The following is a 23,652-nucleotide window of genomic DNA, read 5'->3' on the forward strand; positions in this document are numbered from 1 at the left end:
TTACAGACTTTACGGACTGATGCTAGATGGCAGTTTTCGGTTGGAGTTTAGAGAGGGAGGCGGGGTCCACCCACCTTAAAATCAGGGGGGGCGAAGGTTATTAGCGTTAAGGGGCCCGTAAACCATCCGTGATTGTCCGTGCGTTTAGAATTATCGTATAAGAGTACAATGACCAACTTAAAGTACAAGACAAGGCATGACCAAATCCTAGTTCATCTTATAATACTTCCTAATAATCTTATACTCGACAATTCAGACATGCTTATTTTCCTGGCTTCTTCCACGTGCAATGACAAATTAACGCTCCTGCACAGCTTACCCAGCCAACGAGTGACTAGACTAGTGCGAAAGATGCTACTCGTGAAAGCAGTGCTACTCACTGGTCACTGCAACTTGCCGGACACGCCCGTTATCCCGTGTAGTTTTCTGCCCGGCGTCTTGCTTGTATGAGCTTGGAGCTATGTGCGAGTCCGAGTCTTCGTGAGATATTTTGCTTGCTTGAGCTGTGAACTGTGTGTGGGTGCCTCGCAGCTTCCTGTGAGTGGCACCTGCGTGAGCAAGCTCCAAATGTAGGCCTGGCTGGTGTATGGTTTGCTACATTCGTTCACAGTCTACCTAGAGTTCCCAGCCGCTGAATCTTTGCTCTATATAAATGTGGAGAAGGCAACAATGGAAGATTGTCAAGGAACCATGCAGTCTCTGCTAGCCCTTGGTCTGCTGCTGCTTCTGAGCCTCGACGGAGGTGTGGCCTTGGCGGCGGAAGACGGCCGGTTCGCCTACCAAGGCTTCGCCACCGCGAACCTCACGCTGGATGGCGTCGCCGCCGTCACGCCCAACGGCCTCCTGCTGCTCACCGACACGGAGTACCAGACAACAGGCCATGCCTTCCACCCCGCACCACTCCGCTTCCTCGACAGCTCCACCGCGACGGCGAACAGCGCCGCCAATGCGCGGTCCTTCTCCGCGTCCTTCGTGTTCGCCATTAGGTCCAGAACTCCAGATACGATGGCCTGACCAGCTACGGGCTTGCGTTCGTCGTCGCGCCGACCTCGAACCTCTCAGCTGCCGAGAGCGGGCGGTACCTGGGCCTCCTCAACGGGACAAACGGCACGGCCAGCGATCCCATCTTGGCGGTCGAGCTCGACACCATCATGGACGTCGAGTTCCGCGACATCAACAGCAACCACGTCGGCATCGACGTCAACTGCCTCATCTCACGGCAGGCCAAGCTGGCTGGGTACTGCAGCGACGAGAACGGCGCCTTTCAAGAGCTGAGGCTGAACAGCCGCCAACCGATGCAGGTCATGGTTTTCATTTTCACTGTAATTTCATCACGTCAGCAATTATAGTAGTACACATAAATTCAGATTACTTACAAAGTAGTTCCTCCGTTCCTAAATATAAGTTTTTTAGAGATTCTAATATGGATTAAAAATGAAGCAAAATGAGTAAATCTACGCTCTAAAATATGTCTATATACATTTGTATGTAGTCCTATTGAAATTTCTAAAAGGACTAATATTTGGAAACGGAGGTAGTAACATTTTGGAAAGAAAATATTTGGTCGGATCTCAATCAAATTCAAGTGAAAATTTTGGTCCTCTCACCAAAATGAAAACCTAAATCACTCATTTCAGATATGGCTGAAATGAGATGTGCTTCGGTACAACCCCCCTCTAAAACGTATAAAGGGTAGTACAGACATTTCACATATTGTATCCATTTCTAAATGTACGACAGTGCCCGCTGAGTATAAATCCTGGGTACCCAAGCATCCTGGGTAGTAACATTGAGTTGTAGTGAGATTCGTACTCGTTACCTCTCAGTATAAATCCTCTAGCTGTCTAGCAGAACCAACTGGGACACCTCGGGCTACTGTGCTACCTACGACATTTGAATCTTCTTGTTCACGCGGCAGATGTGACGCTAAAAAAAGAGAAACGCTAGGGATCAGATCAGACCACTTCGTCATCATTCTTTTTTTTAGGCGAAATACTTCGTCATCATTCGATTTGTAGAAACTGACACACAAATCCGATTGGAAGGCATAGAACGTGCGCCAGCAAAGCTTTTACCTTATGTGATTGGTGGAAAGTAATAACTGCCCATAGATCACGTGAGTTGGGAAACAAATAACTGATTTAAGGAAGCAAAATAAATCTTAGAAAACTAATTCAAGATTTTAAAGAAAAATAATCAATCTAGCGAAATTTGTATCCAATGTTACCAAAAATTAGTTCATGTGCAACTAAGAAGACACCAAAAAATTTCGTCTCTATTCATTTGCAGTGCACCAAAACTACGCTCAAATTTTGCCTCCACATCAACTCAAAATTAACATGCTTCATTGGTCCGTATAACATGTTTCCAACTAGCTAAATATTTGCTTCATTCCCATCTCCAAAATCATAGGATTCATATTCTCATATCACACGTATTATGTATTCACCATAATATTAGCTTCAAGTCTGGTATCCATGTGCTTGCCTCCTTACGTTCTTTATTGTACAAGCTCGTAGCCACTGTCGACCGAGGGTTTGTTGTGAACTGACATGGTGAAGTTGTTGATGAGATCGGACCAGGTGATTAAATTATGATTTTAAATTATTTTTCCTTCAAACATTTATTAAATGTTTTTTAAAAAAAGCCTTTATAGTTTTCAATTTTGTCCCTTATTATTTATTAGTTATGTTAAAAACTTAAAAGCAGTTTTAAGTACCTACCTAAATTATGATTTTAAATATATTTTCCAAACTTAGCATAGATGCTTACTATAGGCAGGCCCACCTGCTAGCGAAAGTTGTGGTCATATCAAGAATGTCCCAAACATATGCAACGTAGGTTGTCCGGGTAAGCCAGAAGGCACCGTTTGATAGCACGTTGTTTCCCAACATCAGTCAAATGAACCTAATTTTTTTTATTGGCTTGTATGATCAACTCAAGGCATCATGGCAGGTTGTTTTATTTTTCAACAATTTTTTTATTTACTAGAGTTTTCTTGGTCAAAAAGACCGATAAACGGTCAGACATGTCGTAGCTTGTATATGGTGTCAGAAATTGTGCAAACCTGGCATGAATGCCTACCATGGACATGCCTGCCTATTTCTAGAAGTTGGGGTCATTTCAAGAATTTCTAAAACTAAACCATGTTCAACATAAGGTGTGCAGGTAAGGCAGAAGGCTCTGTTTGAGAGCTTGTTGTTCCTCAACATCCTTGAATTGGCCCCAACTTTAACCAAGGGTGTGTCTACCTTCTTTCAAAAGTTGGGTTCATTTCATACATGTTAAAAAATACAACGTGTTCAACCGAGGGTGTTTGGGTAGGCGAGAACGGTCTGTTTGGGAGCACTTCATTTCTCAACATCCTAAAATGGCTCCAACTTTTTCTTGGTCTTGTATGGCCAATTCAAGGCACCATGCCAAGTTGTTTCAGTTTTCGACAATTCCTGCATTTTCTGAAGTTTTCTCGATGAAAAATGCCCGGACGTGATGCAACTTTCACACGGTGTCGGAATGCGTTCAAACATGGCATAGATGCCTACCATGGGCATGCCCACCTGCTTGCAAAAGTTGGGGTCTATTCATGCATGTCCAAAAATAACCATGTTCAACAGAGGGGGTTCGAATAGGCCAAAACGGTCCATTTGAGAGTCCATTTTTTTCATGGCCTTGTATGACCAAATCAAAGTGCCATGGCAAGTTATTTGAATTTTCGACAATTTTTGCATTTTTTGGAGTTTTCTAAGTGAAAAATGCTCAAACATGATGAAACTTGCATACAGTGTAGGAATTCATTCAAATATGACATGGATGCCTACCATGGGCATGCCCACCTGCTGACAAAAGTTAGATCATTTCATGCATGTCAAAAAATAGATCATATTCAATGGAGAGTGTTCAGGTAGGCGAGAAGGGTCCGTTCGAGACCATTTTTTTTACATCCATCACACATGACCCAAATTTATTCCATGAGCTTATATGGCCAATTCTAGGCACCATGCCAAGTTGTTTGAGTTTTCAAAAAAAATCCTTTTCTGGAGTTTTCTTGGTGAAAAGGACCGATAAATAGTCGGGCATGTCGCAACATGCAAGCGATGTCGGAAGTCGTTCAAACCTGGCATGGATGCCTCATGTGTCCATACCAGGCTGCTGAAAAAAGTTGGGGTCAATTATCCATAGTCCAAAAAACCACTAGTTGAGAGGAGTGTGCTAAACTAGGCCAGACGAGTCCTGTGAGCATGTAGTTTTTCCCAATTTGAAAGCTTCTGTTATTTGTAACTTCTGCCATTATCAACCAAAATGAACATTTTATTGTGAACTAACCATCTCTTGAAATTTGCGAACAATTTTGAAATTTCAATTTGTGTATGAAAGTTTTACAAGTTTGAACACCTTTTCCACAATTGATAACAAATTCCCAACAATTGATGAAAATTTCGACAAAAATAGGAAACAACGTACTTTTCTATAAAATCATCATTTTTTTGGATGCACAAGCATTTATTCTACACAAAACATTTTTTAAGATTCTAGAATATTTTTTAAAATTCTATTTTTTTTAAACAAGAACATTTTAGGGTATTCCAAATAATTTTCCAACTTTTTGAACAAGTTTGAAAAAGAATTAACAAAAAATAGAAAACAATGCTTAGCCGTTGGCTTAACTAGGGGACGGCAACGATCCCATCGGGCGCCTGTTGGGGGAAACTCCATTTGATGCTTATTACGTCAAACAGTCGTTGTTTCTCACACACCCAATCGATACGAGTGAACATGAGCCAGCCCATTTTAATCTGTTCGTTGCCTCTGCAGATGCCGGTTTTTAGAACCTTTTAGATGGTTACAGGCCGATTTTTACCTGTTTCGGGAATGTTTAAAAAGGTTCATGAATCTTTTTGTTTTTCAAAATTGCAAACTTAAAAAAATGTTCAACGTATTTATTTATTTATTCACATTTAAAAAAAATCAAAAATACCAAAAAATGGTCGCATTTTCAAACAAGTTTAAAGTTTCAAAATAGTTTGTGTTTTAAAAAATTGCCAGGATTTTAAAAAAATCTCATTATTTTAAATTGGTTCGGAGTTTATAAATGTGTTCCGCTTTTTGGAAAATTTGTTTGAATTTTAAAACTTTTGTTTACAATTTGGAAAAATGTCCGCGTTTAAAAAAATCACGTCCTAATATCCAAAAAAAAATGGTCAAATATGTCACTGGTCATGGTTTTTAAAACCCGCGCTGCCAATTGGTCAAGATGGGGGTCTCAATCTAGTGCTTGTGCTGGATTGTGTTGATGTGGGAGCTCTTGTGTTCGATTCCTGCTGGGAGCAATTCTTTTTAGATTTTCCACTGTTTCACTACAAGTCACAAAACTGCAAGTCCACTACGCACGTCGTTTGCTGCTGGGCCAGCCCAGTTTACTGCTCCCTGTACGGTCTGGGTGACGTATTGTGTTCGATTCCTGCTGGGAGCAATTCTTTTTAGATTTTCCACTGTTTCACTACAAGTCACAAAACTGCAAGTCCACTACGCACGTCGTTTGCTGCTGGGCCAGCCCAGTTTACTGCTCCCTGTATGGTCTGGGTGACGTATTTCGTAAAAGGACCATCCTGCCCTTTCTTATGAAGAGGTATGACCAGATCTGGTTCGTCGACGTGTCTAAGGGGGTTGTATCGAAAAAGAAGTGGGCTGGAATATTTCTAAAACTGAAATTCAAAACCATGTGCAGGTGTGGGTAGACTATGATGCACAGGCCAGACGACTCAACGTGACATTAGCGCCCGTGCATGTACCAAGGCCCAAGATTCCTCTACTCTCCAAAGTCATTGATCTCTCCATAGTCATGGCAGACAAGATGTACGTTGACTTTTTAGCTTCCGGAGGTTGGGGCGTAGGCACACACCACTATGTCCTTGGATGGAGCTTCAGCTTGGACGGACCCACCCCGCTGCTAGACTTCTCCACGCTTCCCGTCCTACCACGCCTGGGTCCCAAACCTCAGTCAAAGATCTTGGATGTCGTGCTGCCACTGGCCGCGGCATTGCTTGTCATTGCAATGCTAGCTATCATCTTCTTCTTCTTGTGGCATCGTCGTCGATTTGCTGAGGTACGAGAAGATTGGGAGGACGAGTTCGGCCCACATCGTTTCGCGTACAAGGATCTATTTCATGCCACTGAGGGGTTTTTTGGTACGAATTTACTTGGTGTGGGAGGATTTGGAAGAGTGTACAGAGGAGTGCTTTTTCCGTCCAACTTGAAGGTTGCGGTGAAGAGAGTGTCACATGATTCGAAACAAGGAATAAGGGAGTTCATTGCTGAGGTGGTGAGCATTGGTCGTCTCCGCCACCAGAATCTTGCGCGGTTACTAGGCTATTGCCGGCGAAAGGGTGAACTTTTCTTGGTTTATGACTACATGAAAAATGATAGTCTTGACAAATACTTGTACAATGGAAACAAGCCAACTCTACAATGGTCCGAGAGGTATCGGATCATCAAAGTCACTCTCGTGCTCCTACCCATCATCCAGTGCAAGGCCTAGCATGCGGAAGATCGTGCAATACCTGGACCGTGCAATACCTGTCTCCAACTTACGTGAGTTACAACATGTTAGCAATGATGCAGCATGAAGGGTTCGATTCGTACATAATACCGTCCAATTCGTCGAATAGCACTGTGTGTGGTCAGTCTTCGGTGACAATTCTGCAGGAGGGGAGGTGAAGGCTTGCAAGTGACGCCTCTTGTTTTTGTTTCTTGTCTCATTGTTCCTTTAAGTGCTTGTAATCCACTTCTGATGTGAGCTTTCCTTTGAATATCTTGTGAACCAGGTATGCTGGGGGAGCTCTTTTACTAATGTACGAAACCGAGTTTTCATAGTGATATTTCTATCTTGTACATAAGTTTAGTGGTCATTAGTGATATTACCTCAACTTTCCAGTGACAGTCTCTAGCAAGTCGATCTGCACCCATGCACAATTCTCCCAAATTAAATGATTCACCTAGGTACGCTTACTCTATGCTAGTTAGAGCATTTCTAACCGATCCCCTAAAATTTAGCGGAGTAAAAGGCTTAGTGAAGGGCTTAGTGGAGTATATATATACTGCACTAGGTTTTGGCTGGATTTAGCCGATCCCCTAAATATAACGAAGTAAATTTTTGTTTTTTTTAACTTTGCAATTCTAGTATAAATTGCAACTACATATTGGCACACATATATAAACTAAACATAAATTTAAATGTTCAACCAAATTATGAATATAGTTTACAAACTGAATTTAAACACGCTGAATGGTTCAACGTAGCAAATAGCATTTTATAGAACAACTAGGACTCGCTTAGACGTTGCCAATGATGCTTAACAAGATCTTGTTGGAGCTGAGTATGAACTTGACAGTTCTCGATCTTGCGATGTCCCTCAAGGGATGTCAAGATCTTATTTGTATCATACTGTGGCTCAACCGGAGTCCTATTGGTGATGTACCGAAAGTTCTCAGGCATATCTCTCTCGTTTTCAATGAGCATGTTATGCAATATGATACAACAAGTGATGATTTGCCATAGAACCTTGGAGTTTAGTACTCGGCAGGGTCACGAACAATTGTAAAGCGCTTCTAAAGCACATTGAAGGCTCTTTCCATATTTTTTCTTGCAGCTTCATGATATTGGGCAAAGTGAGTGTTTTTGTTATCTTTTGAATACATAGACAACGAGCTCGAGACCGTGGGCTCCATCTCCATGTGAGCAGATAGCCACTAACTCTAGCCGGCCTATCATTCCTAGTACGAGGCAGACGTATTACGCTGAATTCAATGTTTCAGCACACTGAAAATCATTCCCCTTATTTTCCTGCTTCCTTCCACATGCAACGACGAACGCTCCTTGCCTTGCCCTGTGTGGCACGGTGCTTGAGAGCAACTCCAGCCGCGTCCCCAACAAGGCCCCCCAGGCAACTTTTCGGCTGCCTGCGCCAAAAAATCGGCCCAGTCGCGTCCCAGGGGCCCATTTTTCGCCGGCTCGGCCCGAAATTGGCGCCGGCGGACCCAACCAGAACCCGGCGCGCTGGGGGGCGCTCGGGGGCGCTGGGCGAATCATTTTTGGCGCAAAAGCGCCATGGGGCAGCCGCGTCAGCGACACCGCCCGCCTCGTCTTCCCGACGCCTCGGTTTCCCACGGGGAATCAATGGCAAGGCTGCCGCCGGTCATCTTTGCCATTGATTCCTCACGGGCGGCGCGTCACGGGGAGGCGCGCCGACGTGCGCCGACGCCTTCCCTCCCTCGGACGCGTACACACGGACGCGGTGCGGCTATATATGGTCTCGCTCGCCGCGTTCGAGTGCCACCTCTCCACACCTCTCCCGAGCGCCGCCGCCGAGCTCCTCTCCCTACCACAGCCCTCCCTCTCCCGTCGGTCTCTTCTCCCCAGCCACTCCCTCTCCCTGATGGCCGAGCGTTTCCCCGGAGATGAGGCGGCGGCCAACGGCTTCGGCCGCCGTTCGCTCCGCGAACAGGAGTCCTGGCTCCTGTTCCAGGCGAGGTCGAGATCGCGCGCGCCTCTCTCAACGACGCCGAGCGCTCCCTTACCCAGTACGCCGCCGACAACAACGCGGCATGGACGACATACTTCGAACGCTGCCAGCAGCAGCGGCTGGCGTCCACCAACGGGGCACCGTGTTGGGGAACGTAGCAGAAATTCAAAATTTTCCTACGTGTCACCAAGATCTATCTATGGAGAAACCAGCAACAAGGGGAAGGAGAGTGCATCTACATATCCTTGTAGATCGCTAAGCGGAAGCGTTCAAGAGAACGGGGTTGAAGGAGCCGTACTCGTCGTGATCCAAATCACCGGAGATCCTAGTGCCGAACGGACGGCACCTCCATGTTCAACACACGTACAGCCCGGTGACGTCTCCCATGCCTTGATCCAGCAAGGAGAGAGGGAGAGGTTGAGGAAGACTCCATCCAGCAGCAGCACAATGGCATGGTGGTGATGGAGGAGCGTGGCAATCCTGCAGGGCTTCGCCAAGCACCGCGGGAGAGGAGAAAGGAGAGAGGTAGGGCTGCGCCTTGAGGGAGAGATTCTTGTGTCTCTGGCAGCCCCAAAAACCCCACTATTTATAGGAGGAGGTGAGGTGGTTGCGCCCCCATCTAGGGTTCCCACCCTAGGGGTGCGGCAGCCCTAGATGGGACTTGGAGGGGGCGGCCAAGAGGGGGAGAGAGGGGGCGCGCCCTAGGGTGGGCCTTTAGGCCCATCTGCGCCTAGGGTTTCCCCTCTCCCCTCCTAGCTGCGCCTTGGGCCTTGGTGGGAGGCGCACCAGCCCGCTCTGGGGCTGGTCCCTTTCCACACTAGGCCCATGCAAGCCTGCGGGGCTGGTGGCCCCTCCCTGTGGACCCCCGGAACCCTTTCGGTGGTCCCGGTACATTACTGGTGACCCCCGAAACACTTCCGGTGGCCAAAACCTCACTTCCTATATATTATTCTTTACCTCCGGACCATTCCGGAACTCCTCGTGACATCCGGGACCTCATCCGGGACCCCGAAGAACATTCGGTAACCATATACAAACTTCCTTTATAACCCTAGCGTCATCGAACCTTAAGTGTGTAGACCCTATGGGTTCGGGAACCATGCAGACATGACCGAGACGTTCTCCGGTCAATAACCAACAGCGGGATCTGGATACCCATGTTGGCTTCCACATGTTCCACGATGATCTCATCGGATGAACCACGATGTCAAGGACTCAATCGATCCCGTATACAATTCCCTTTGTCTAGCGGTATTGTACTTGCCCGAGATTCGATCGTCGGTATACCGATACCTTGTTCAATCTCGTTACCGGCAAGTCTCTTTACTCGTTCCGTAACACATCATCCCGCGATCAACTCTTTGATCACATTGCGCATATTATGATGATGTCCTACCGAGTGGGCCCAGAGATACCTCTCCGTCACACGGAATGACAAATCCCAATCTCGATTCGTGCCAACCCAACAGACACTTTTGGAGATACCTGTAGTGCACCTTTATAGCCACCCACTTACGTTGTGACGTTTGGTACACCCAAAGCATTCCTACGGTATCTGGGAGTTGCACAATCTCATGGTCTAAGGAAATGATACTTGACATTAGAAAAGTTTTAGCATACAAACTACGATCTTTGTGCTAGGCTTAGGATTGGGTCTTGTCCATCACATCATTCTCCTAATGATGTGATCCCATTATCAATGACATCCAATGTCCATGGTCAGGAAACCGTAACCATCTATAGATCAACGAGCTAGTCAACTAGAGGCTTACTAGGGACATGGTGTTGTCTATGTATCCACACATGTATCTGAGTTTCCTATCAATACAATTATAGCATGGATAATAAACGATTATCATGAACAAGGAAATATAATAATAACTAATTTAATATTGCCTCTAGGGCATATTTCCAACAGTCTCCCACTTGCACTAGAGTCAATAATCTATTTCACATCGCCATGTGATTAACACTCACACGTCACATCACCATGTGACCAACATCCAAAGAGTTTACTAGTGTCATTAAACTAGTTCACATCATCATGTGATTAAGACTCAATGAGTTCTGGAGTTTGATCATGTTTTGCTTGTGAGAGAAGTTTTTAGTCAACGGGTCCGCAACATTCAGATCCGTATGTACTTCGCAAATCTCTAGGTCATATTGTAAATGCTGCTTCCACGCTCCATTTGGAGCTATTCCAAATGGTCGTTCCACTATACGTATCCGGTTTGCTACTCAGAGTCATTCGGATAGGTTTTAAAGCTTGCATTGTCGTAACCCTTTACGTCGAACTCTTTATCACCTCCATAATCGAGAAACATATCCTTATTCCTCTAAGGATAATTTTGACCGCTATCTGGTGATCCACTCCTTGATCACCTTTGTACCCTCTTGCCAGATATGTAGCAAGGCACACATCAGGTGCGGTACACAGCATAGCATACTGTAGAGCCTATGTCTAAAGCATAGGGGACGACCTTCGTCCTTTCTCTCTTTTCTGTCGTGGTCGAGCTTTAAGTCTTAACTTCATACCTTACATCTCAGGCAAGAACTCCTTCTTTGACTGATCCATCTTGAACACCTTCTAGATCATGTCAAGGTATATGCTCATTTGAAAGTACCATTAAGCGGTCTTTGATCTATCCTCATAGATCTTGATGCTCAATGTTCAAGTAGCTTAATCCAGGTTTTCACTTGAAAACACTTTTCAAATAACCCTATATGCTTTACAGAAAATTCTACATCATTTCTGATTATCAATTGTCAACAACATATACTCATCAGAAATTCTATAGTGCTCCCACTCACTTCTTTGGAAATACAAGTTTCAAATAAACTTTGTATAAACCCAAAATCTTTGATCATCTTATCAAAGCGTACATTCCAACTCCGAGATGCTTACTCCAGTCCTTAGAAGGATCACTGGAGCCAGCATACCTTTTAGCATCCTTAGGGTCGACAAAAACTTTCTGATTGTATCACATACAACCTTTCCTTACGAAGACTGGTAAGGAAACTCGTTTTGACATCCATCTTCCAGATTTCATAAATGCAGCTAATGCTAACATGATTCCGACGGACTTAAGCATCTCTACGGATGAGAAAATCTCATCGTAGTCAACTCCTTGAACTTGTGAAAAACTCTTCGCCACAAGTCAAGCTTCATAGACGGTGACATTACCGTCCACGTCTGTCTTCTTCTTAAAGATCCATTTATCTCAATGGCTTGCCGATCATCGGGCAAGTCCACTAAAGTCCATGCTTTGTTATGATACATGGATCCTATCTCGGATTTCATGGCTTCTAACCATTTGTCAGAATATGGGCCCACCATCTCTTCTCCATAGCTCGTAGGTTCATTGTTGTCTAGCAACATGACCTTCAAGACAGGATCACCGTACCACTCCGAAGCAGTACGTGTCCTTATCGTCCTACGAGGTTCGGTAGTGACTTGATCCGAAACTTCATGATCACTATCATAAGCTTCTACTTCAATTGGTGTAGGTGCCACATGAACAACTTCCTATGCCCTGCTACACACTTGTTGAAGTGATGGTTCAATAACCTCATCAAGTCTCCACCATCCTCCCACTCAATTTTCCGAGACAAACTTTTCCTCGAGAAAGGACCCGATTCAAGAAACAATCCCTATTGCTTTCGGACCTGAATTAGGAGGTATACCCAACTGTTTTGGGTGTCCTATGAAGATGCATTTTATCCGCTTTGGGTTCGAGCTTATCAACCTGAAACTTTTTCACATAAGCGTCGCTGCCCCAAACTTTTAAGAAACGACAACTTAGGTTTCTCCAAACCATAGTTTAAACGGTGTCATCTCAACGGAATTATGTGGTGCCCTATTAAAGTGAGTGCGGTTGTCTCTAATGCCTAACCCATGAACGATAGTGGTAATTCGATAAGAGACATCATGGTACGCACCATATCCAATAGGGTGCAACTATGATATTCGGACACATCATCACACTATGGTGTTCCAGGCGGTATTAATTGTGAAACAATTTCCACAATGTCTTAATTGCGTGCCAAAGCTCGTAACTCAGATACTCATCTCTATGATCATATCATAGACATTTTATCCTCTTGTCACAATGATCTTCAACTTCACTCTGAAATTACTTAAACCATTCAATAATTCAGACTTGTGTTTCATCAAGTAAATATACTCAACATCTACTCGAATCATCTGTGAAGTAAGAACATAACGATATTCACTGCATGCCTCAGCACTCATAGGACTGCACACATCATAATGTATTACTTCCAACAAGTTGCTATCTTGTTCCATCTTACTGAAAACGGGGCTTTTCAGTCATCTTGCCCATGTGGTATGATTTGCATATCTCAAGTGATTCAAAATCAAGTGAGTCCAAACGATCCATCTGCATGGAGTTTCTTCATGCGTATACACCAATAGACATGGTTCGCATGTCTCAAACTTTTCAAAAACGAGTGAGTCCAAAGATCCATCAACATGGAGCTTCTTCATGCGTTTTATACCAATATGACTTACATGGCAGTGCCACAAGTAAGTGGTACTATCATTACTATCTTATATCTTTTGGCATGAAAATGTGTATCACTATGATCGAGATTCAATAAACCATTCCTTTAGGTGCAAGACCATTGAAGGTATTATTCAAATATATAGAGTAACCATTATTCTCCTTAAATGAATAACCGTATTGCGATAGACATAATCCAATCATGTCTATGCTCAACGCAAACACCAAATGACAATTATTCAGGTTTAATACTAATCTTGATGGTAGAGGGAGCGTGCGATGTTTGATCACATCAAACTTGGAAACACTTCCAATACATATCGTGAGCTCACCTTTAGCTAGTCTCTGTTTATTCCGTAGCTCTTTTATTTCGAGTTACTAACACTTAGCAACCGAACTGGTATCTTAATACCCTGGTGCTACTAGGAGTACTAGTAAAGTACACATTAACATAATGTATATCCAATATACTTCTATCGACCTTGCCAGCCTTCTCATCTACCAAGTATCTAGGGTAATTCTGCTCCATTGGATGTTCCCCTTATTGCAGAAGCACTTAGTCACGGGTTTGGGTTCAACCTTGGGTTTCTTCACTAGAGCAGCAGCTGATTTGCCGTTTCATGAAGTATCCCTTCTTGCCCTTGCCCTTCTTGAAACTAGTGGTTTCATTAACCATCAACAATTGATGCTCCTACTTGACTTCTACTTTCGCGGTGTCAAACATCGCGAATACCTCAAGGATCATCATATCTATCCCTTATATGTTATAGTTCATCACGAAGCTCTAGCAGCTTGGTGGCAATGACTTTTGAGAAACATCACTATCTCTGGAAGATCAACTCCCACTCGATTCAAGTGATTGTCGCACTCAGATAATCTGAGCACAAGCTCAACGATTGAGCTTTTCTCCCTTAGTTTGCAGGCTAAGAAAATCGTCGGAGGTCTCATACCTCTTGACGTGGGCACGAGCCTGAAATCTCAATTTCAGCCCTCAAAACATCTCATATGTCCCGCGACGTTTCGAAAACGTCTTTGGTGCCTCAACTCTAAACCGTTTAACTGAACTATCACATAGTTATCAAAACGTGTATGTCCGATGTTCGCAACATCCACAAACGACGTTTGGGGTTCAGCACACTGAGCGGTGCATTAAGGACATAAGCTTTCTACTGTCCGCATAATCGCTACTATCAACTTTCAACTATATTTTCTCTAGGAACATATCTAAACAGTGGAACTAAAGCGCGAGCTTACGACATAATTTGCAAAGATCTTTTGACTATGTTCAGGATAATTAAGTTCATCTTATGAACTCCCACTCAGATAGACATCCCTCTAGTCATCTAAGTGATTACATGATCCGAGTCAACTAGGCCGTGTCCGATCATCACGTGAGACGGACTAGTCATCATCGGTGAACATCTTCATGTTGATCATATCTACCATACGACTCATGCTCGACCTTTCGGTCTCTTGTGTTCCGAGGCCATGTATGTACATGCTAGGCTCGTCAAGTCAACCTAAGTGTTTCGCGTGTGTAAATCTGGCTTACACCCGTTGTATGTGAACGTAAGAATCTATCACACCCGATCATCACGTGGTGCTTCGAAACGACGAACTTTCCCAACGGTGCACAGTTAGGGGGAACACTTTCTTGAAATTTTAATGAGGGATCATCTTATTTACTACCGTTCTTCTAAGAAAATAAGATGCATAAACATGATAAACATCACATGCAATCAAATAGTGACATGATATGGCCAATATCATTTTGCTCCTTTTGATCTCCATCTTCGGGGCTCCATGATCATCATCATCACCGGCATGACACCATGATCTCCATCATCGTGTCTCCATGAAGTTGTCTCGCCAACCGATTACTTCTACTACTATGGCTACCGGTTAGCAATAAAATAAAGTAATTACATGGCGTTGTTCAATGACACGCAGGTCATACAATAAATAAAGACAACTCCTATGGCTCCTGCCGGTTGTCATACTCATCGACATGCAAGTCGTGATTCCTATTACAAGAACATGATCAATCTCATACATCACATATCATTCATCACATTCTTCTTGGCCATATCACATCACATAGCATACCCTGCAAAAACAAGTTAGACGTCCTCTAATTGTTGTTTGCATATTTTATGTGGCTGCTATGAGTTTCTAGCAAGAACGTTTCTTACCTACGCAAAACCACAATGTGATATGCCAATTGCTATTTACCCTTCATAAGGACCCTTTTCATCGAATCGTTCCAACTAAAGTGGGAGAGACTGGCACCCGCTAGCCACCTTATGCATCAAGTGCATGTCAGTCGGTGGAACCTGTCTCACGTAAGAGTACGTGTAAGGTCGGTCCGGGCCGCTTCATCCCACAATACCGTCGAAACAAGATTGGACTAGTAATGGTAAGCATATTGAACAAAATCAGCGCCCACAACTACTTTGTGTTCTACTCGTGCAAAGAATCTACGCAATAGACATAGCTCATGATGCCACTGTTGGGGAACCTAGCAAAAATTCAAAATTTTCCTACGTGTCACCAAGATCTATCTATGGAGAAACCAGCAACGAGGGGAAGGAGAGTGCATCTACATACCCTTGTAGATCGCTAAGCGGAAGCGTTCAAGAGAACGGGGTTGAAGGAGTCGTACTCATCGTGATCCAAATCACCGGAGATCCTAGTGCCAAACGGACGGCACCTCCGTGTTCAACACACGTACAGCCCGGTGACGTCTCCCATGCCTTGATCCAGCAAGGAGAGAGGGAGAGGTTGAGGAAGACTCCATCCAGCAGCAGCACAACGGCGTGGTGGTGATGGAGGAGCGTGGCAATCCTGCAGGGCTTCGCCAAGCACCGCGGGAGAGGAGAAGGGAGAGAGGTAGGGCTGCGCCTTGAGGGAGAGGTTCTCGTGTCTCTGGCAGCCCCAAAACCCCCACTATTTATAGGAGGAGGGGAGGTGGCTGCGCCCCCATCTAGGGTTGTTGAGAACGTAGTAATTTCAAAAAATTTCCTATGCACACGGAAGATCATGGTGATGGCATAGCAACGAGAGGGGAGAGTGTTGTCCACGTACCCTCGTAGACCGTAAGCGGAAGCGTTATGACAACGCGGTTGAAGTAGTCATACGTCTTCATGATTCGACCGATCCAAGCACCGAACGTACGGCACCTCCGTGTTCAGCACACGTTCAGCTCGATGACGTTCCCCGGGCTCCAATCCAGCAAAGCGTCGGGGATGAGTTCCGTCAGCACGACGGCGTGGTGACGATGATGATGTTCTACCGGCGCAGGGCTTCGCCTAAACTCCGCGACAATATGATCGAGGTGAAATATGGTGGAGGGGGGCACCGCACACGGCTAACGAATGATCCGTAGATTAACTTGTCTGTTCTAGGGTGCCCTCCTGCCCCCGTATATAAAGGAGCAAGGGGGGAGGAGGCTAGCCCTAGGAGGGGGCGCGCCAAGGGGAGTCCTACTCCCACCGGGAGTAGGACTCCCTCCTTCCTTGTTGGAGTAGGAGAAGGGGGGAAAGAGGGGGAGAGGAGGAAGGAAAGGGGTGCCGCACCCCTTGTCCAATTCGGACCAGAGGGGGGCTGCGCGCCTCCTTCCTTTCGGCCTCTCTCCTCTATTCCCGTATGGCCCAATAAGGCCCATATACTCCCCGGCGAATTCCCGTAACTCTTCGGTACTCCGAAAAATACCCGAATCACTCGGAACCTTTCCGAACTCCGAATATAGTCGTCCAATATATCGATCTTTACGTCTCGACCATTTCGAGACTCCTCGTCATGTCCCCGATCTCATTCGGGACTCCGAACTCCTTCGGTACATAAAAACTCATAAACTCATAATATAACTGTCATCGAAACCTTAAGCGTGCGGATCCTACGGGTTCGAGAACTATGTAGACATGACCTAGAACTGTTTCCGGTCAATAACCAATAGTGGAACCTGGATGTTCATATTGGCTCCTACATATTCTACGAAGATCTTTATCGGTCAAACCGCATAACAACATACGCTGTTCCCTTTGTCATCGGTATGTTACTTGCCCGAGATTCGATCGTCGGTATCCAATACCTAGTTCAATCTCGTTACCGGCAAGTCTCTTTACTCGTTCCGTAATACATCATCCCACAACTAACTCATTAGTTGCAACGCTTGCAAGGCTTAAGTGATGTGTATTACCGAGAGGGCCCAGAGATACCTCTCCGACAATCGGAGTGACAAAACCTAATCTCGAAATACGCCAACCCAACATGTACCTTCGGAGACACCTGTAGAGCACCTTTATAATCACCGAGTTACGTTGTGACGTTTGGTAGCACACAAAGTGTTCCTCTAGTAAACGGGAGTTGCATAATCTCATAGTCACAGGAACATGTATAAGTTATGAAGAAAGCAGTAGCAACATACTAAACGATCGTGTGCTAAGCTAACGGAATGGGTTAAGTCAATCACATCATTCTCCTAATGATGTGATCCCGTTGATCAAATGACAACTCTTTTGTCCATGGCTAGGAAACTTAACCATCTTTGATTCACAAGCTAGTCAAGTAGAGGCATACTAGTGAAACTATGTTTGTCTATGTATTCACACATGTATTATGTTTCCGGTTAATACAATTCTAGCATGAATAATAAACATTTATCATGAAATAAGGAAATAAATAATAACTTTATTATTGCCTCTAGGGCATATTTCCTTCAGTCTCCCACTTGCACTAGAGTCAATAATCTAGTTCACATCACCATGTGATTTAACACCAATATTCACATCCGTATGTGATTAATACCCATAGTTCACATCGTCATGTGATCAACGCCCAAAGGGTTTACTAGAGTCAATAATCTAGTTCACATGGCTATGTGATTAACACCCAAAGAGTACTAAGGTATGATCATGTTTTGCTCATGAGAGAAGTTTAGTCAACGGGTCTATCACATTCAGAGCCGTATGTATTTTGCAAATATTCTATGTCCACAATGCTCTGCACGGAGCTACTTTAGCTAATTGCTCCCACTTTCAATATGTATCCAGATTGAGACTTAGAGTCATCTGGATTGGTGTAAAAGCTTGCATCGTTGTAACTTTTTACGACTGGCTCTTTTATCACCTCCATAATCGAGAAACATCTCCTTAGTCCTCACTAAGGATATTCTTGACCGCTGTTCTAGTGATCTACTTTCAGATCAAAATTGTATTCCTTTGCCAAACTCAGAGCAAGATATACAATAGGTCTAGTACACAGCATAGCATACTTTATAGAACCTATGACTGAGGCATAGGGAATGACTGTTCATTCTTTTCTATTTTCTGCCATGGTCGGGTTTTGAGTCTTACTCAACTTCACACCTTGCAACACAGGCAAGAACTCTTTCTTTGATTGTTCCATTTTGAACTACTTCAAAATCTTGTCAAGGTATGTACTCATTGAAAAAACTTATCAAGCGTCTTGATCTATCTCTATAGATCTTGATGCTTAATGTGTATGCAGCTTCACCAAGGTCATTCTTTGAAAAACTCCTTTCAAACACTCCTTTATGCTTTCCAGAAAAATTCTACATTATTTCCAATCAACAATATGTCATTCACATATACTTATCAGAAATGTTGTAGTGCTCCCACTCACTTTCTTGTAAATACAGGCTTCACCACAAGTCTGTATTAAAACTATATGCTTTGATCAACTTATCAAAGCGTATATTCCAACTCCGAGATGCTTGCACCAGTCCATTGATGGATCGCTGGAGCTTGCACATTTTGTTAGCACCTTTCGGATCGACAAAACCTTCTGGTTGCATCATATACAACTCTTCTTTAAAAAATCCATTAAGGAATGTAGTTTTGACATCCATTTGCCAGATTTCATAAAATGTGGCAATTGCTAACATGATTCAGACAGACTTAAGCATAGATACGAGTGAAAAACTCTCATCGTAGTCAACACCTTGAACTTGTCGAAAACCTTTTGCAACAAGTCGAGCTTAGTAGATAGTAACACTACTATCAGTGTCTGTCTTCCTCTTGAAGATCCATTTATTTAACATGGCTTGCTGATCAGAGCAAGTCAATCAAAGTCCATACTTTGTTCTCATACATGGATCATATCTCAGATTTTATGGCCTCAAGCCATTTCGTGGAATCTGGGCTCACCATCGCTTCTTCATAGTTCGTAGGTTCATCAAGATCTAGTAGCATGACTTCCAGAACAGGATTGCCGTACCACTCTGGTGCGGATCTTACTCTGGTTTACCTACGAGATTCGGTAGTAACTTGATCTGAAGTTACATGATCATCATCATTAGCTTCCTCACTAATTGGTGTAGTAGTCACAGGAATAGATTTCTGTGATGAACTACTTTCCAATAAGGGAGAAGGTACAATTACCTTATCAAGTTCTACTTTCCTCCCACTCACTTCTTTCAAGAGAAACTCCTTCTCTAGAAAGGATCCATTCTTAGCAACGAATGTCTTGCCTTCGGATCTGTGATAGAAGGTGTACCCAACTTTCTCCTTTGGGTATCCTATGAAGACACATTTCTCCAATTTGGGTTTGAGCTTATCAGGATGAAACTTTTTCACATAAGCATCGCAACCCCAAACTTTAAGAAACGACAACTTTGGTTTCTTGCCAAACCACAGTTCATATTGTGTCGTCTCAACGGACTTAGGTGGTGCCCCTTTTTAACGTGAATGCAGTTGTCTTTAATGCATAACCCCAAAATGATAATGGTAAATCAGTAAGAGACATCATAGATCGCGCCATATCTAATAAAGTGCGGTTACGACGTTCGGACACACCATAACGTTGTGGTGTTCCAGGTGGCGTGAGCTGTGAAACTATTCCACATTGTTTTAATTGAAGACCAAACTCGTAACTCAAATATTCGTCTCCGCGATCAGATCGCAGAAACTTTATTTCCTTGTTATGATGATTTTTCCACTTCACTCTGAAATTCTTTGAACCTTTCAACTATTTCAGACTTATGTTTCATCAAGTAGATATACCCATATCTGCTCAAATCATCTTGTGAAGGTCAGAAAATAACGATACTTTCCACGAGCATCAACACTCATTGGATCGTATACATCGGTATGTATTATTTCCAATAAGTCAGTAGCTTGTTCCATTGTTACGGAGAACGAGTTTTAGTCATCTTGCCCAAAAGGCACGGTTCGCAAGCATCAAATGATTCATAACCAAGTGATTCCAAAAATCCATCTTTATGGAGTTTCTTCATGCGCTTTACACCGATATGACCCAAACGGTAGTGCCACAAATAAGTTGCACTATCATTATTAACTTTGTATCTTTTGGCATCAATATTATGAATATGTGTATCACTACGATCGAGATCCAACAAACTATTTTCATTGGGTGTATAACCATCGAAGGTCTTATTCATGTAAACAGAATAACAATTATTCTTTAACTTCAAATGAATAACCGTATCGCAATAAACATGATCAAATCATATTCATGCTCAACGCAAATGCCAAATAACATTTATTTAGGTTTAACACTAATCCCGAAAGTATAGGGAGTGTGCGATGATGATCATATCAATCTTGGAACCACTTCCAACACTCATCGTCACTTCCCGTTCATCTAGTCTCTATTTATATAACTCCTGTTTCGAGTTACTAATCTTAGCAACTGAACAAGTATCAAATACTCAGGGGCTACTCTAAACACTAGTAAGGCACACATCAATAACCTGTATATCAAATATACCCTTGTTCACTTCGCCATCCTTCTTATCCACCAAATATTCAAGGCATTTCCGCTTCGAGTGACCATTTCCTTTGTAGTGTAAGCACTCAGTTTCAGGCTTTGGTCCAGCTGTGGGCTTCTTCGCGGGAGTGACAACTTGCTTGTCATTCTACTTGAAGTTCCCTTTCTATCCCTTTGCCCTTTTCTTGAAACTAGTGGTCTTGTCAATCATCAACATTTGATGCTCTTTCTTGATTTCTACCTTCGTCGATTTCAACATCACGAAGAGCTCGGGAATCGTTTTCGTCATCCCTTACATACTATAGTTCATCACAAGTGATGGTGACTAGAGAACTCTGTCAGTCACTATGGAAGATTAACTCCCACTTGATTCAAGCGATTGTAGTACCCAGACAATCTGAGCACATGCTCACTAGTTGAGCGATTCTTCTCCATCTTTTAGCAATAGAACTTGTTGGAGACTTCATATCTCTCAACTCGGGTATTTGCTTGAAATATTAACTTCAACTCCTGGAACATCTCATATGGTCCATGACATTCAAAACGTCTTTGAAGTCCCGATTCTAAGCCATAAAGCATGGTGCATAAAACTATCAAGTAGTCATCATATCAAGTAGTCATCATTTGCTCCTGCAATAGGTCTATCACCTAGCGGTGCATCAAGGACATAATTCTTCTGTGCAGCAATGAGGATAAACCTCAGATCACGGATCCAATCCGCATCATTGCTACTAACATCTTTCAACACAATTTTCTCTAGGAACATATCAAAATAAACATATGAAAGCAACAACGCAAGCTATTGATTTACAACATAATTTGCAAAATACTACTAGGACTAAGTTCATGATAAATTAAAGTTCAATTAATCATATTACTTAAGAACTCCCACTTAGATAGATATCTCTCTAGTCATCTAAGTGATTGCGTGATCCAAATCAACTAAACCATAACCGATCATCGCGTGAGATGGAGTAGTTTTCAATGGTGAACATCACTATGTTGATCATATCTACTATATGATTCACGTTCGACCTTTCGGACTCTGTGTTCCGAGGCCATATCTGCATATGCTAGGCTCGTCAAGTATAACCTGAATATTCTGCGTGTGCAAAACTGGCTTGCACCCGTTGTAGATGGACGTAGAGCTTATCACACCCGATCATCACGTGGTGTCTGGGCACGACGAACTTTGGCAACAGTGCATATTCAGGGAGAACACTTCTTGATAATTTTTAGTGAGAGATCATCTTAAAATGCTACCGTCAATCAAAGCAAGATAAGATGCATAAAGGATAAACATCACATGCAATCAATATAAGTGATATGATATGGTCATCATCATCTTGTGCTTGTGATCTCCATCTTCGAAGCACCGTCGTGATCACCATCGTCACCGGCGTGACACCTTGATCTCCATCATAGCATCGTTGTCGTTTACGCCATCTATTTCTTCTACGACTATCGCTACCGCTTAGTGATAAAGTAAAGCAATTGCAGGGCGTTTGCATTTCATACAATAAAGCGACAACCATATGGCTCCTGCCAGTTGCCGATAACTTCGGTTACAAAACATGATCATCTCATACAATAAATATAGCATCACGTCTTGACCATATCACATCACAACATGCCCTGCAAAAACAAGTTAGACGTCCTCTACTTTGTTGTTGCAAGTTTTACGTGGCTGCTACGGGCTTAGCAAGAACCGTTCTTACCTACGCATCAAAACCACAATGATAGTTCGTCAAGTTAGTGTTGTTTTAACCTTCGCAAGGACCGGGCGTAGCCACACTCGGTTCAACTAAAGTTGGAGAAACTGACACCCGCCAGCCACCTGTGTGCAAAGCACGTCGGTAGAACCAGTCTCGCGTAAGCGAACGCGTAATGTCGGTCCGGGCCGCTTCATCCAACAATACCGCCGAACCAAAGTATGACATGCTGGTAAGCAGTATGACTTGTATCGCCCACAACTCACTTGTGTTCTACTCGTGCATATAACATCAACGCATAAAACCTAGGCTCGGATGCCACTGTTGGGAACGTAGTAATTTCAAAAAAATTCCTACGCACACGCAAGATCATGGTGATGGCATAGCAACGAGAGGGGAGAGTGTTGTCCACATACCCTCGTAGACCGTAAGTGGAAGCGTTATGACAACGCGGTTGATGTAGTCGTACGTCTTCACGATTCGACTGATCCAAGCACCGAACGTACGGCACCTCCGTGTTCAGCACACGTTCAGCTCGATGACGTTCCCCGGGATGAGTTCCGTCAGCACGACGGCGTGGTGACGATGATGATGTTCTACCGGCGCAGGGCTTCGCCTAAACTCCGCGACGATATGACCGAGATGGAATATGGTGGAGGGGGCACCGCACACGGCTAAGGAACGATCCGTAGATCAACTTGTCTGTTCTAGGGTGCCCCCTGCCCCCGTATATAAAGGAGCAAGGGGGGAGGAGGCCGGCCCTAGGAGGGGGCACGCCAAGGGGAGTCCTACACCCACCGGGAGTAGGACTCCCTCCTTCCTTGTTGGAGTAGGAGAAGGGGGGAAAGAGTGGGAGAGGAGGAAGGAAAGGGGGGCCGCACCCCTTGTCCAATTCGGACCAGAGGGGGGCTGCGCGCCTCCTTCTTTTCGGCCTCTCTCCTCTATTCCCGTATGGCCCAATAAGGCCCATATACTCCCCGGCGAATTCCCGTAACCCGCCGGTACTCCGAAAAATACGCGAATCACTCGGAACCTTTCCGAACTCCGAATATAGTCGTCCAATATATCGATCTTTACGTCTAGACCATTTCGAGACTCCTCGTCATGTCCCCGATCTCATCCGGGACTCCGAACTCCTTCGGTACATAA

General features: G+C 44.0%; 1 pseudogene; it reads left to right on the forward strand.

The window, feature by feature from the left end:
* Positions 1 to 685: 685 nt before the first annotated feature.
* Positions 686 to 6,665, forward strand: LOC119367377 (annotated as a pseudogene).
* Positions 6,666 to 23,652: the final 16,987 nt, after the last annotated feature.

This window comes from Triticum dicoccoides, chromosome 2B (assembly GCF_002162155.2).
Source record: "Triticum dicoccoides isolate Atlit2015 ecotype Zavitan chromosome 2B, WEW_v2.0, whole genome shotgun sequence".
Taxonomy (NCBI): Eukaryota; Viridiplantae; Streptophyta; class Magnoliopsida; order Poales; family Poaceae; genus Triticum; species Triticum dicoccoides.